General features: G+C 31.8%; 1 pseudogene; it reads left to right on the top strand.

Annotated features, from left to right (window-relative positions):
* Positions 1-1070: 1070 nt before the first annotated feature.
* LOC6644540 lies at positions 1071-2056 on the top strand (annotated as a pseudogene).
* Positions 2057-14486: the final 12430 nt, after the last annotated feature.

Below are 14486 nucleotides of genomic sequence, written 5' to 3'. Positions count from 1 at the left end.
GAGGCACCCTGTGAATAAAGTTGTTGGAAAGGGGTTTTTCCTCTCTCATTTACCTCTTTCTTTTTTTTTTGTTTTTGTCTTTTAGCTGAAATTGAAGTTTATTTATTCGCTTTTCTGCTGAGTGTGCAAATATTTATACGGCAAAATGTCCACTCTCCGTATACCCCCAAACACCCAATTCGTAATTTTCCCCCCATTTCATTTCAAATTGACTTTTATTAAAGTTGCTACACATTTGAAATCAAAATTGAAATTGATATTCAAAGAATGTTTTAAACCATTTTCTATTTGATTTATCCCATTTTGTGCAATTTTATTTACAGAAATATTAAAATTATTTTCACATTTTATGGCTAAATAAAAGACATAGATATGAATAAGAAATGATGAGAATTGAATCATATTTTGATTTTAATTATACAATTATTCAGTTTCCAATTATAAGGATATTCCATATGGTTAATGGTTTTTAAATTTATACAAATTTTTTTATTTATATTTGCATTTTATTTGTTTTAACAAATATTTAATTTGACTTCAATTTGCATTTGAAAGACCAAACCAGTTACTGGGATTTCGAACAGTCTGACAACTCACTTAACTTTTTTGAAAAGAGTATTTTTATATTCGAAAAATTTGAATTTGTGAGTTGTGAGTCACTCAAAGAACTTAAAGAACTGTGAAAAACAAGTTATGCTTGACATTTACTGAATCGTATTCAGTTTTCTACATTAAAACTGGATTGCCTTACTTTTCTTTCTTGTTTATATTTGGTTTTGTGGGCAGCATCGAGACCAAAAGCTGCATCCAGTAGGCCAACTACAATGAGCCACACAAGTCATTTTTGATTAGATTGACAAAGTCGAGTCATATTTTTATTAGCATCTGTTAATGGTCAGCAAAATCTGACAGATATCTGATAGATGCCATTAACGATTTGTTTATTGGCCGATAGTGAACACCAACGATTATATCGAAATCTTTTTAACTAAAATCCTTTTCTTTTCTGCCAGCCAGCAGCGCATTCGGGCGTGTTCCCTTTGTGCTCCATTGCATATAAATAATAAATTTATAATATATTAACCATGTCTGAGACATTGCAATTACGTGGAACCCTAATTAGCCACAATGGCTGGGTCAACCAAATCGCTACCAATCACAAGGATCCCGAAACCATTATCTCGGCATCTCGTGACAAGACCCGGAGTGTGTGGAAATTAACCGCGATGAGGACACCAACTACGGTTATCCCCAGCAGCGTCTCTATGGACACTCTCACTTCATCAGCGATGTGGTTCTCTCATCCGATGGCAACGATGCTCTGTCTGGCTCCTGGGATCAGGCTCTGCGTTTGTGGGATTTGGCTGCCGGCAAGACCACTCGCCGCTTCGAGGGACACACCAAGGATGTTCTGTCGGTTGCCTTCTCGGCCGATAACCGTCAAATTGTCTCATCGAGTTGTGGAACACTTTGGTTGAATGCAAGTTCATCATTCAAGAGGATGAACACACCGATTGGGTGTCCTGTGTGCGTTTCTCGCCAAACCACTTCAATCCCATCATTGAATCCTGCGGCTGGGATCGCACCGTCAAGGTCTGGAACTTGGCCAACTGCAAGTTGAAGAACAACCACCATGGCCACAATGGCTACTTGACGGTTCCCTGTGCACTTCCAGTGGCAAGAACTCCAAGGCTCTGCTGTGGGATCTGAATGACGGCAAGAACTTGTTCACTCTGGAGAACAACGACATCATCAATGCCCGTGCGTTGCCTATGGTCCGTCCATCAAGAGCTGGGTCTTGGCATGCAAGAAGACCGTTGAGGAATTGCGCCCCGAGGTTGTTTCACCCACCTCGAAGGACGATCAGCCACAGTGCTTGTCCCTTGCCTGGTCCACCGATGGCCAGACCCTGTTCGCCGGCTACTCTGACAACACCATCCGTGTGTGGCAAGTGTCTGCATCAGCTGACTAAAGCATTGACTACCATAATTATATTTCTACAAGGATTTACCTTTTTTGGATGGCGCGAAATTGATTTATTTTAAGTTGAAACAACATGGGAGAAAATAAATTATAAGCGAGAGTTCTAACAAAAAATATATAAAAAAACAAAAAAAATTAATGACAACACGTCTAATAAGTCTTAGAGAGAATAAAAAATCGCCTTTTCTGTTCCTGTCAAATAACTTAGAGTGAAAACTTCAATTACTTTAAGCGAGAAATCATAGTTAATAGGAACTCACCTAGATATTGGATTTAATTATTCATAATTAAGGCGATTTTAGAAAACGTGAAATATGAAAATATATAATATTTTATATCCCTTTTGATTATGTGTATAAATACTGTAAAAGAATGAAAGAAGAGCTCAAAAAAATAGTTCTTGTCATTTGAATAGAAACGATTAGAATAGAATTTAATTTAAATGTAAATGAAATCAAGTTTAACTTTAAATTTTATTCGCATATAAGAGTTCTCGTCTCAAGTAACGAAAATTCAAACTTTAAGTGTAGTAAAGGAAAAAAAAATATCATAGAAGCTATGTAACTTCAGCTGAGGCGAAGTTTATATACCCTTGCAGTCCTTGACCATAATATTTTGACATGTTCCAAACTCTTTTTCTGTATCATCAATTCATCAAAGCACAGACAATACCTTCCAAATATTATTTCCATTTTTTTCTTCTTCCTCACGCATACACATACACACGTAGCGTTGCGTCTGTGTGTGTATGCGTGTGCTTAGCTGTTCTGTGGATTTCAAGCACCGACGTAGTAGAACCGATTTATATTGACTGTAACTTGTGTTATATTTATCCGATCTGATTAAAATTTCGAGATCTGATGTTATATATCCAAAACTATCATAATAGTAAATTTCATAGAGATACTCGAATTTCATCATCTATGTTTCTTCTATAACTATATGATCTAGTGGTCCGATCCTGACAATTTTCATACTTTATCTGCTCCGGGCTATAAGTAGCTCAAATATCAAGTTTCATACCGATAGCTCTTAAGATGATTTGCTGATTTGCTCAGACGGACGAACAGACGGACATCGCTATATCGACTCAGCTTCTCAGGCTGATTAAGAATATATATACTTTATGGGGTCGGAAACGTCTCCTTCTGTGCGTAACAAACATCTGACCAATTTTATAATACCCTCTGCAAGGGTATAATAAAATGTGTGCCAAACACGTTCGATTTATTTTTGAAGTAAACGAAATAATTTTGTAAAATTTTAAAGATTGGCGATCCATTTTATTTTAATTCTTTTGCGATTATCTCTTTCTCTCTTTCTTTGTCAGAGTAACCGCTCTCATTATCTAAAGATCTATATGTATTGCTTAAATATTACAACAACATATTAATCTTTCTATTATTAAATATAATTTATTACTTTTTTACTCAGGAGTCTTTCTAATAATTAGCTAAATAAATAAAAAAAACTCTTGACCCCCACAGTAATTACAAAACTTCAGGTCGGACTAAACAAATACCAATGTTTTAAAATAATGATGGCTTAATTGTTTAAATTTCCTTTTTATGTATAGAGAATTACATAAAAAGTATTAATTACTTACCCTAATGATGATCTTCGAAGGAGATTCAAATAACTAAAAACTTTGTATTTCTATTTATCGACCTGGAGTCGACATACATACAAAAGGTTTGATACAAAACAACAATATAAAATAAGTTTTTAAAGCACTTGAGTGAGTCTAATAAACATATAGTGTACATGTTAATAGGTAATTACTAAAAGATGACATCCAAAATGAAGCCTCATTGCATTTCGTTGCCATCTTTTTTGTTATTTCCGATGGTGTAAAATGATTTCCATGCAATAGGAAGCGGATGCTTTTGCAAATTATCTCCAGAGAAATGGTGTATTTTTGGTTGTGACTGTACATGCTTATCCTAAGATGTCATTTGCAGTTCTATAGCCTCCCCTCAAGGCCCCCCCTCCCCCCCTCTCCGCCATCCGCCGCATAGTTCAACCCCCTGTTGCTTTTATCAATTATTAGCAAATGGATAGTTTCTGGCTGTTCTTGCTGGTTGGCAATTGCGATTGCTGCCCGTATATATGTATATATATGTACATACATATATGTATATATATGCATATGCATATACATATTAATGTGCTTGCTCGACTTATATATATATGCATATATATATATTTTCAATTCAATTTTGTTCATTTCAATTTTATATGATTTTAATTTCGATATCAGTTTGTTCATTTTGCCTTGTTATTTTTTTTTATTTTTATATTAAGCACAAAAAGCGGGAAAGGAGATGGTGAGGGGTTTTTTTTCTTTTTTTTTTGTTATTTGCTGAAGCGTTTTCCCAGTCGTGTGGAGAATGAAACAAAAACCGGACGAGGCTGTTGGACTGCATTTGATTTGATTTCCTCTCCTCTGTTACTATCTATGTTTTTTGTTGCATATCTGCATTTTTTGCGAGCAGCCAGCACACACACACACACGCACACACAGGTTTTACATTTGGTTATGCTTTTTAACTGTACTTTTTTTTTATGTTTGCTTAATTTCACTTTATTTGCAATGTGTTTCTTTGTGTTGTTGTTGTGTTGTTGTGTTGTTGCCCTTGTCAGACGGGCCTGGGTAATTTTGTAATTTTCTTTTGATGCCATTTAAATACATATACATATACATATACATATACATATACATATACATATACATATACATATACATATACATATACATATACATATACATATACATATACATATACATATACATATACATATACATATACCATATACATATACATATACATATACATATACAATATACACTATACATATACATATACATATACATATACATATACATTATACATATACATATATATACATATACATATACATATACATATACATATACATATACATATACATATACATATACATATACATATACATATACATATACATATACATATACATATACATATACATATACATATACATATACATATACATATACATATACATATACATATACATATACATATAAATATACATATACATATACATATACATATACATATACATATACATATACATATACATATACATATACATATACATATACATATACCATATACATATACATATACATATACATATACATATACATATACATATACATATACATATACATATACATATACATATACATATACATATACATATACATATACATATACATATACATATACATATACATATAATATACATATACAATACATATACATATACATATACATATACATATACATATACATATACATATACATATACATATACATATACATATACATATACATATACATATACATATACATATACATATACATATACATATAATATACATATACATATACATATACATATACATATACATATACATATACATATACATATACATATACATATACATATACATATACATATACATATACATATACATATACATATACATATACATATACATATACATATACATATACATATACATATACATATACATATACATATACATATACATATACATATACATATACATATACATATACATATACATATACATATACATATACATATACATATACATATACATATACATATACATATACATATATATAACAACAGCAGGCAACAACAATGTGATTTTTACTTAATCTGGCTAAGTATCGATTTGTATTAATAACTTTTTAAAGATTGTTTTTCTTCAATAGGTTAATCTCCTTATATTAAGTATTCAATCAAAATAAACTAATGCTTAATATTCATAATTTTCATAAAAATATATTTGTAAACATATTGTACTACTTAGTTTATTATTATTTTTCTTAGCATTTCGATTTGTCAACTATTAAATTCGGCTCTAGTCGTTTGTATGTTTTTAACACTTCGGTATCGAATCTAATCTAAATGAATTTAACTATGTAACTTTAACTCTGAGAAACTTCTAAATGCCTGAGAGGCTATTTTTTTCCTTGTTAATTTTTAATATTTTGGTTTGTTAATGGGAAACACCAAGAAACTTCCCTTAACAGAAGAAACTATACCAAAATGTTCATCTTTTGCAGACCATGGCTAATATTATCTCAAGTTTTATCTGAGGCTATGAACGTTTTTCATGTATAAGCCATAGAATAAGAATCGAATAAGACATGGTTCTCAACTGAACCGATAACAAAGAAACTGAATATTCAAATACATTCCATTGCTAGACCAAAGCAGTAACTTCAAGGAAGGAATTCGCTAACTTTGAATAAAAAGTTTTTTTAAGATCATCTCAAGTTTAAGTAAATAGAATTCGGAAAATTCATATCTAAATTGAATTAAACACAGATCCAAGAAAATCTCACAATCAGACAAATTTAATTCGTCTATCAATTTTTGAACTGTTGTTCATGCTTATCAAATTGCTTATTTGTTACTAGACGTCTAAACTTGAAAACAATTTATGCGATTAAAGCAGCTGTACTCTGATCCTTTGCTTCATAACGTCGTCGAAGAATGAAATATACTTGATGAATGGAATGGAATGGAATGGTCAAATCCCTCAATTGTATGAAAAAAAGGAGATAGGCATTGCTGGCTACCTAATACGTGGAATGAAATGTTCCCTTCATTTGCTCAAGTGTTAATTTGAGTCACTTTATATGATTTGTCGTTGTGGACTGGAATAGTATTAACTATTTTTCAATAAATTTTAATGGGATGCGAAAAAATAAGGAAAATAGTAGAATTCAGAAGGGATGGACTCTAAAATGAAGTGTCCGTTGAACCTAATAAACAAAATTCATCTATTTGAGGATCATGTCTTCATATTTGGACCATTCAGACTGGATGGACTCCAAAATGAAATGTTCCCTGCATTTGCTCAAGTGTTAATTTGAGTCACTTTATATGATTTGTCGTTGTGGACTGGAATAGTATTAACTATTTTTCAGTAAATTTTAATGGGATGCGAAAAAATAAGGAAAATAGTAGAATTCAGAAGGGATGGACTCTAAAATGAAGTGTCCGTTGAACCTAATAAACAAAATTCATCTATTTGAGGATCATGTCTTCATATTTGGACCATTCAGACTGGATGGACTCCAAAATGAAATGTTCCCTGCATTTGCTCAAGTGTTAATTTGAGTCACTTTATATGATTTGTCGTTGTGGACTGGAATAGTATTAACTATTTTTCAATAAATTTTAATGGGATGCGAAATAATAAGGAAAATAGTGGAGTTCCCAAAATGGCAACCGATTAAATGTTCTTTGCATTTGCTCAAGTGTTAATTTGAGTCACTTTATATGATTTGCCATTGTGGATTAGAAGAGTAAAAAATATTTTACAATAAATTTTAATGTGATGCGAAAAAATAAGGAAAATAGTAGAATTCCGAAGGGATGGACTCTAAAATATAGTGTCCGTTGAACCTAATAAACAAAATTCATCTATTTGAGGATCATGTCTTCATATTTGGACCATTCAGACTGGATGGACTCCAAAATGAAATGTTCCCTGCATTTGCTCAAGTGTTAATTTGAGTCACTTTATATGATTTGTCGTTGTGGACTGGAATAGTATTAACTATTTTTCAATAAATTTTAATGGGATGCGAAATAATAAGGAAAATAGTGGAGTTCCCAAAATGGCAACCAATTAAATGTTCCTTGCATTTGCTCAAGTGTTAATTTGAGTCACTTTATATGATTTGTCGTTGTGGACTGGAATAGTATTAACTATTTTTCAATAAATTTTAATGGGATGCGAAATAATAAGGAAAATAGTGGAGTTCCCAAAATGGCAACCGATTAAATGTTCTTTGCATTTGCTCAAGTGTTAATTTGAGTCACTTTATATGATTTGCCATTGTGGATTAGAAAAGTCAAAAATATTTTACAATAAATTTTAATGTGATGCGAAAAAATAAGGAAAATAGTAGAATTCCGAAGGGATGGACTCTAAAATGTAGTGTCCGTTGAACCTAATAAACAAAATTCATCTATTTGAGGATCATGTCTTCATATTTGGACCATTCAGACTGGATGGACTCCAAAATGAAATGTTCCCTGCATTTGCTCAAGTGTTAATTTGAGTCACTTTATATGATTTGTCGTTGTGGACTGGAATAGTATTAACTATTTTTCAATAAATTTTAATGGGATGCGAAATAATAAGGAAAATAGTGGAGTTCCCAAAATGGCAACCAATTAAATGTTCCTTGCATTTGCTCAAGTGTTAATTTGAGTCACTTTATATGATTTGTCGTTGTGGACTGGAATAGTATTAACTATTTTTCAATAAATTTTAATGGGATGCGAAATAATAAGGAAAATAGTGGAGTTCCCATAATGGCAACCAATTAAATGTTCCTTGCATTTGCTCAAGTGTTAATTTGAGTCACTTTATATGATTTGTCATTGTGGACTGGAATAGTATTAACTATTTTTCAATAAATTTTAATGGGATGCGAAAAAATAAGGAAAATAGTAGAATTCAGAAGGGATGGACTCTAAAATGAAGTGTACGTTGAACCTAATAAACAAAATTCATCTTTTTGAGGATCATGTCTTCATATTTGGACCATTCAGACTGGATGGACTCCAAAATGAAATGTTCCCTGCATTTGCTCAAGTGTTAATTTGAGTCACTTTATATGATTTGTCGTTGTGGACTGGAATAGTATTAACTATTTTTCAATAAATTTTAATGGGATGCGAAATAATAAGGAAAATAGTGGAGTTCCCAAAATGGCAACCGATTAAATGTTCTTTGCATTTGCTCAAGTGTTAATTTGAGTCACTTTATATGATTTGCCATTGTGGATTAGAAGAGTCAAAAATATTTTACAATAAATTTTAATGTGATGCGAAAAAATAAGGAAAATAGTAGAATTCCGAAGGGATGGACTCTAAAATGTAGTGTCCGTTGAACCTAATAAACAAAATTCATCTATTTGAGGATCATGTCTTCATATTTGGACCATTCAGACTGGATGGACTCCAAAATTAAATGTTCCCTGCATTTGCTCAAGTGTTAATTTGAGTCACTTTATATGATTTGTCGTTGTGGACTGGAATAGTATTAACTATTTTTCAATAAATTTTAATGGGATGCGAAATAATAAGGAAAATAGTGGAGTTCCCAAAATGGCAACCGATTAAATGTTCCTTGCATTTGCTCAAGTGTTAATTTGAGTCACTTTATATGATTTGCCATTGTGGATTAGAAGAGTCAAAAATATTTTACAATAAATTTTAATGTGATGCGAAAAAATAAGGAAAATAGTAGAATTCCGAAGGGATGGACTCTAAAATGTAGTGTCCGTTGAACCTAATAGACAAAATTCATCTATTTGAGGATCATGTCTTCATATTTGGACCATTCAGACTGGATGGACTCCAAAATGAAATGTTCCCTGCATTTGCTCAAGTGTTAATTTGAGTCACTTTATATGATTTGTCGTTGTGGACTGGAATAGTATTAACTATTTTTCAGTAAATTTTAATAGGATGCAAAAAAATAAGGAAAATAGTGGAGTTCCCAAAATGGCAACCGATTAAATGTTCCTTGCATTTGCTCAAGTGTTAATTTGAGTCACTTTATATGATTTGCCATTGTGGATTAGAAGAGTCAAAAATATTTTACAATAAATTTTAATGGGATGCGAAAAAATAAGGAAAATAGTAGAATTCCGAGGGGATGGACTCTAAAATGTAGTGTTCGTTGAACCTAATAAAGAAAATTCATCTATTTGAGGATCATGTCTTCATATTTGGACCATTCAGACTGGATGGACTCCAAAATGAAATGTTCCCTGCATTTGCTCAAGTGTTAATTTGAGTCACTTTATATGATTTGTCGTTGTGGACTGGAATAGTATTAACTATTTTTCAGTAAATTTTAATAGGATGCAAAAAAATAAGGAAAATAGTGGAGTTCCCAAAATGGCAACCGATTAAATGTTCCTTGCATTTGCTCAAGTGTTAATTTGAGTCACTTTATATGATTTGCCATTGTGGACTGGAATAGTATTAACTATTTTTCAATAATTTTTAATGGGATGCGAAAAAATAAGGAAAATAGTAGAATTCCGAAGGGATGGACTCTAAAATGTAGTGTCCGTTGAACCTAATAAACAAAATTCATCTATTTGAGGATCATGTCTTCATATTTGGACCATTCAGACTGGATGGACTCCAAAATGAAATGTTCCCTTCATTTGCTCAAGTGTTAATTTGAGTCACTTTATATGATTTGTCGTTGTGGACTGGAATAGTATTAACTATTTTTCAATAAATTTTAATGGGATGCGAAATAATAAGGAAAATAGTGGAGTTCCCAAAATGGCAACCAATTAAATGTTCCTTGCATTTGCTCAAGTGTTAATTTGAGTCACTTTATATGATTTGTCGTTGTGGACTGGAATAGTATTAACTATTTTTCAATAAATTTTAATGGGATGCGAAATAATAAGGAAAATAGTGGAGTTCCCAAAATGGCAACCAATTAAATGTTCCTTGCATTTGCTCAAGTGTTAATTTGAGTCACTTTATATGATTTGTCGTTGTGGACTGGAATAGTATTAACTATTTTTCAATAAATTTTAATGGGATGCGAAAAAATAAGGAAAATAGTAGAATTCCGAAGGGATGGACTCTAAAATGTAGTGTTCGTTGAACCTAATAAACAAAATTCATCTATTTGAGGATCATGTCTTCATATTTGGACCATTCAGACTGGATGGACTCCAAAATTAAATGTTCCCTGCATTTGCTCAAGTGTTAATTTGAGTCACTTTATATGATTTGTCGTTGTGGACTGGAATAGTATTAACTATTTTTCAGTAAATTTTAATAGGATGCAAAAAAATAAGGAAAATAGTGGAGTTCCCAAAATGGCAACCGATTAAATGTTCTTTGCATTTGCTCAAGTGTTAATTTGAGTCACTTTATATGATTTGCCATTGTGGATTAGAAGAGTCAAAAATATTTTACAATAAATTTTAATGTGATGCGAAAAAATAAGGAAAATAGTAGAATTCCGAAGGGATGGACTCTAAAATGTAGTGTCCGTTGAACCTAATAAACAAAATTCATCTATTTGAGGATCATGTCTTCATATTTGGACCATTCAGACTGGATGGACTCCAAAATGAAATGTTCCCTGCATTTGCTCAAGTGTTAATTTGAGTCACTTTATATGATTTGTCGTTGTGGACTGGAATAGTATTAACTATTTTTCAATAATTTTTAATGGGATGCGAAAAAATAAGGAAAATAGTAGAATTCCGAAGGGATGGACTCTAAAATGTAGTGTCCGTTGAACCTAATAAACAAAATTCATCTATTTGAGGATCATGTCTTCATATTTGGACCATTCAGACTGGATGGACTCCAAAATGAAATGTTCCCTGCATTTGCTCAAGTGTTAATTTGAGTCACTTTATATGATTTGTCGTTGTGGACTGGAATAGTATTAACTATTTTTCAGTAAATTTTAATAGGATGCAAAAAAATAAGGAAAATAGTAGAATTCCGAAGGGATGGACTCTAAAATGTAGTGTCCGTTGAACCTAATAAACAAAATTCATCTATTTGAGGATCATGTCTTCATATTTGGACCATTCAGACTGGATGGACTCCAAAATGAAATGTTCCTTGCATTTGCTCAAGTGTTAATTTGAGTCACTTTATATGATTTGCCATTGTGGACTGGAATAGTATTAACTATTTTTCAATAATTTTTAATGGGATGCGAAAAAATAAGGAAAATAGTAGAATTCCGAAGGGATGGACTCTAAAATGTAGTGTCCGTTGAACCTAATAAACAAAATTCATCTATTTGAGGATCATGTCTTCATATTTGGACCATTCAGACTGGATGGACTCCAAAATGAAATGTTCCCTGCATTTGCTCAAGTGTTAATTTGAGTCACTTTATATGATTTGTCGTTGTGGACTGGAATAGTATTAACTATTTTTCAGTAAATTTTAATAGGATGCAAAAAAATAAGGAAAATAGTAGAATTCCGAAGGGATGGACTCTAAAATGTAGTGTTCGTTGAACCTAATAAACAAAATTCATCTATTTGAGGATCATGTCTTCATATTTGGACCATTCAGACTGGATGGACTCCAAAATGAAATGTTCCCTGCATTTGCTCAAGTGTTAATTTGAGTCACTTTATATGATTTGTCGTTGTGGACTGGAATAGTATTAACTATTTTTCAATAAATTTTAATGGGATGCGAAATAATAAGGAAAATAGTGGAGTTCCCATAATGGCAACCAATTAAATGTTCCCTGCATTTGCTCAAGTGTTAATTTGAGTCACTTTATATGATTTGTCGTTGTGGACTGGAATAGTATTAACTATTTTTCAATAAATTTTAATGGGATGCGAAAAAATAAGGAAAATAGTAGAATTCAGAAGGGATGGACTCTAAAATGAAGTGTACGTTGAACCTAATAAACAAAATTCATCTTTTTGAGGATCATGTCTTCATATTTGGACCATTCAGACTGGATGGACTCCAAAATGAAATGTTCCCTGCATTTGCTCAAGTGTTAATTTGAGTCACTTTATATGATTTGTCGTTGTGGACTGGAATAGTATTAACTATTTTTCAGTAAATTTTAATAGGATGCAAAAAAATAAGGAAAATAGTGGAGTTCCCAAAATGGCAACCGATTAAACGTTCCTTGCATTTGCTCAAGTGTTAATTTGAGTCACTTTATATGATTTGCCATTGTGGACTGGAATAGTATTAACTATTTTCAATAATTTTTAATGGGATGCGAAAAAATAAGGAAAATAGTAGAATTCCGAAGGGATGGACTCTAAAATGTAGTGTTCGTTGAACCTAATAAACAAAATTCATCTATTTGAGGATCATGTCTTCATATTTGGACCATTCAGACTGGATGGACTCCAAAATTAAATGTTCCCTGCATTTGCTCAAGTGTTAATTTGAGTCACTTTATATGATTTGTCGTTGTGGACTGGAATAGTATTAACTATTTTTCAGTAAATTTTAATAGGATGCAAAAAAATAAGGAAAATAGTGGAGTTCCCAAAATGGCAACCGATTAAATGTTCTTTGCATTTGCTCAAGTGTTAATTTGAGTCACTTTATATGATTTGCCATTGTGGATTAGAAGAGTCAAAAATATTTTACAATAAATTTTAATGTGATGCGAAAAAATAAGGAAAATAGTAGAATTCCGAAGGGATGGACTCTAAAATGTAGTGTCCGTTGAACCTAATAAACAAAATTCATCTATTTGAGGATCATGTCTTCATATTTGGACCATTCAGACTGGATGGACTCCAAAATGAAATGTTCCCTGCATTTGCTCAAGTGTTAATTTGAGTCACTTTATACGATTTGTCGTTGTGGACTGGAATAGTATTAACTATTTTTCAATAATTTTTAATGGGATGCGAAAAAATAAGGAAAATAGTAGAATTCCGAAGGGATGGACTCTAAAATGTAGTGTCCGTTGAACCTAATAAACAAAATTCATCTATTTGAGGATCATGTCTTCATATTTGGACCATTCAGACTGGATGGACTCCAAAATGAAATGTTCCCTGCATTTGCTCAAGTGTTAATTTGAGTCACTTTATATGATTTGTCGTTGTGGACTGGAATAGTATTAACTATTTTTCAGTAAATTTTAATAGGATGCAAAAAAATAAGGAAAATAGTAGAATTCCGAAGGGATGGACTCTAAAATGTAGTGTCCGTTGAACCTAATAAACAAAATTCATCTATTTGAGGATCATGTCTTCATATTTGGACCATTCAGACTGGATGGACTCCAAAATGAAATGTTCCTTGCATTTGCGCAAGTGTTAATTTGAGTCACTTTATATGATTTGCCATTGTGGACTGGAATAGTATTAACTATTTTTCAATAATTTTTAATGGGATGCGAAAAAATAAGGAAAATAGTAGAATTCCGAAGGGATGGACTCTAAAATGTAGTGTCCGTTGAACCTAATAAACAAAATTCATCTATTTGAGGATCATGTCTTCATATTTGGACCATTCAGACTGGATGGACTCCAAAATGAAATGTTCCCTGCATTTGCTCAAGTGTTAATTTGAGTCACTTTATATGATTTGTCGTTGTGGACTGGAATAGTATTAACTATTTTTCAGTAAATTTTAATAGGATGCAAAAAAATAAGGAAAATAGTGGAGTTCCCAAAATGGCAACCGATTAAACGTTCCTTGCATTTGCTCAAGTGTTAATTTGAGTCACTTTATATGATTTGCCATTGTGGACTGGAATAGTATTAACTATTTTTCAATAATTTTTAATGGGATGCGAAAAAATAAGGAAAATAGTAGAATTCCGAAGGGATGGACTCTAAAATGTAGTGTTCGTTGAACCTAATAAACAAAATTCATCTATTTGAGGATCA

Source organism: Drosophila willistoni (assembly GCF_018902025.1).
Source record: "Drosophila willistoni isolate 14030-0811.24 chromosome XL unlocalized genomic scaffold, UCI_dwil_1.1 Seg142, whole genome shotgun sequence".
Lineage (NCBI taxonomy): Eukaryota > Metazoa > Arthropoda > Insecta > Diptera > Drosophilidae > Drosophila > Drosophila willistoni.
This window is presented reverse-complemented; position numbering and strand designations above follow the sequence as displayed.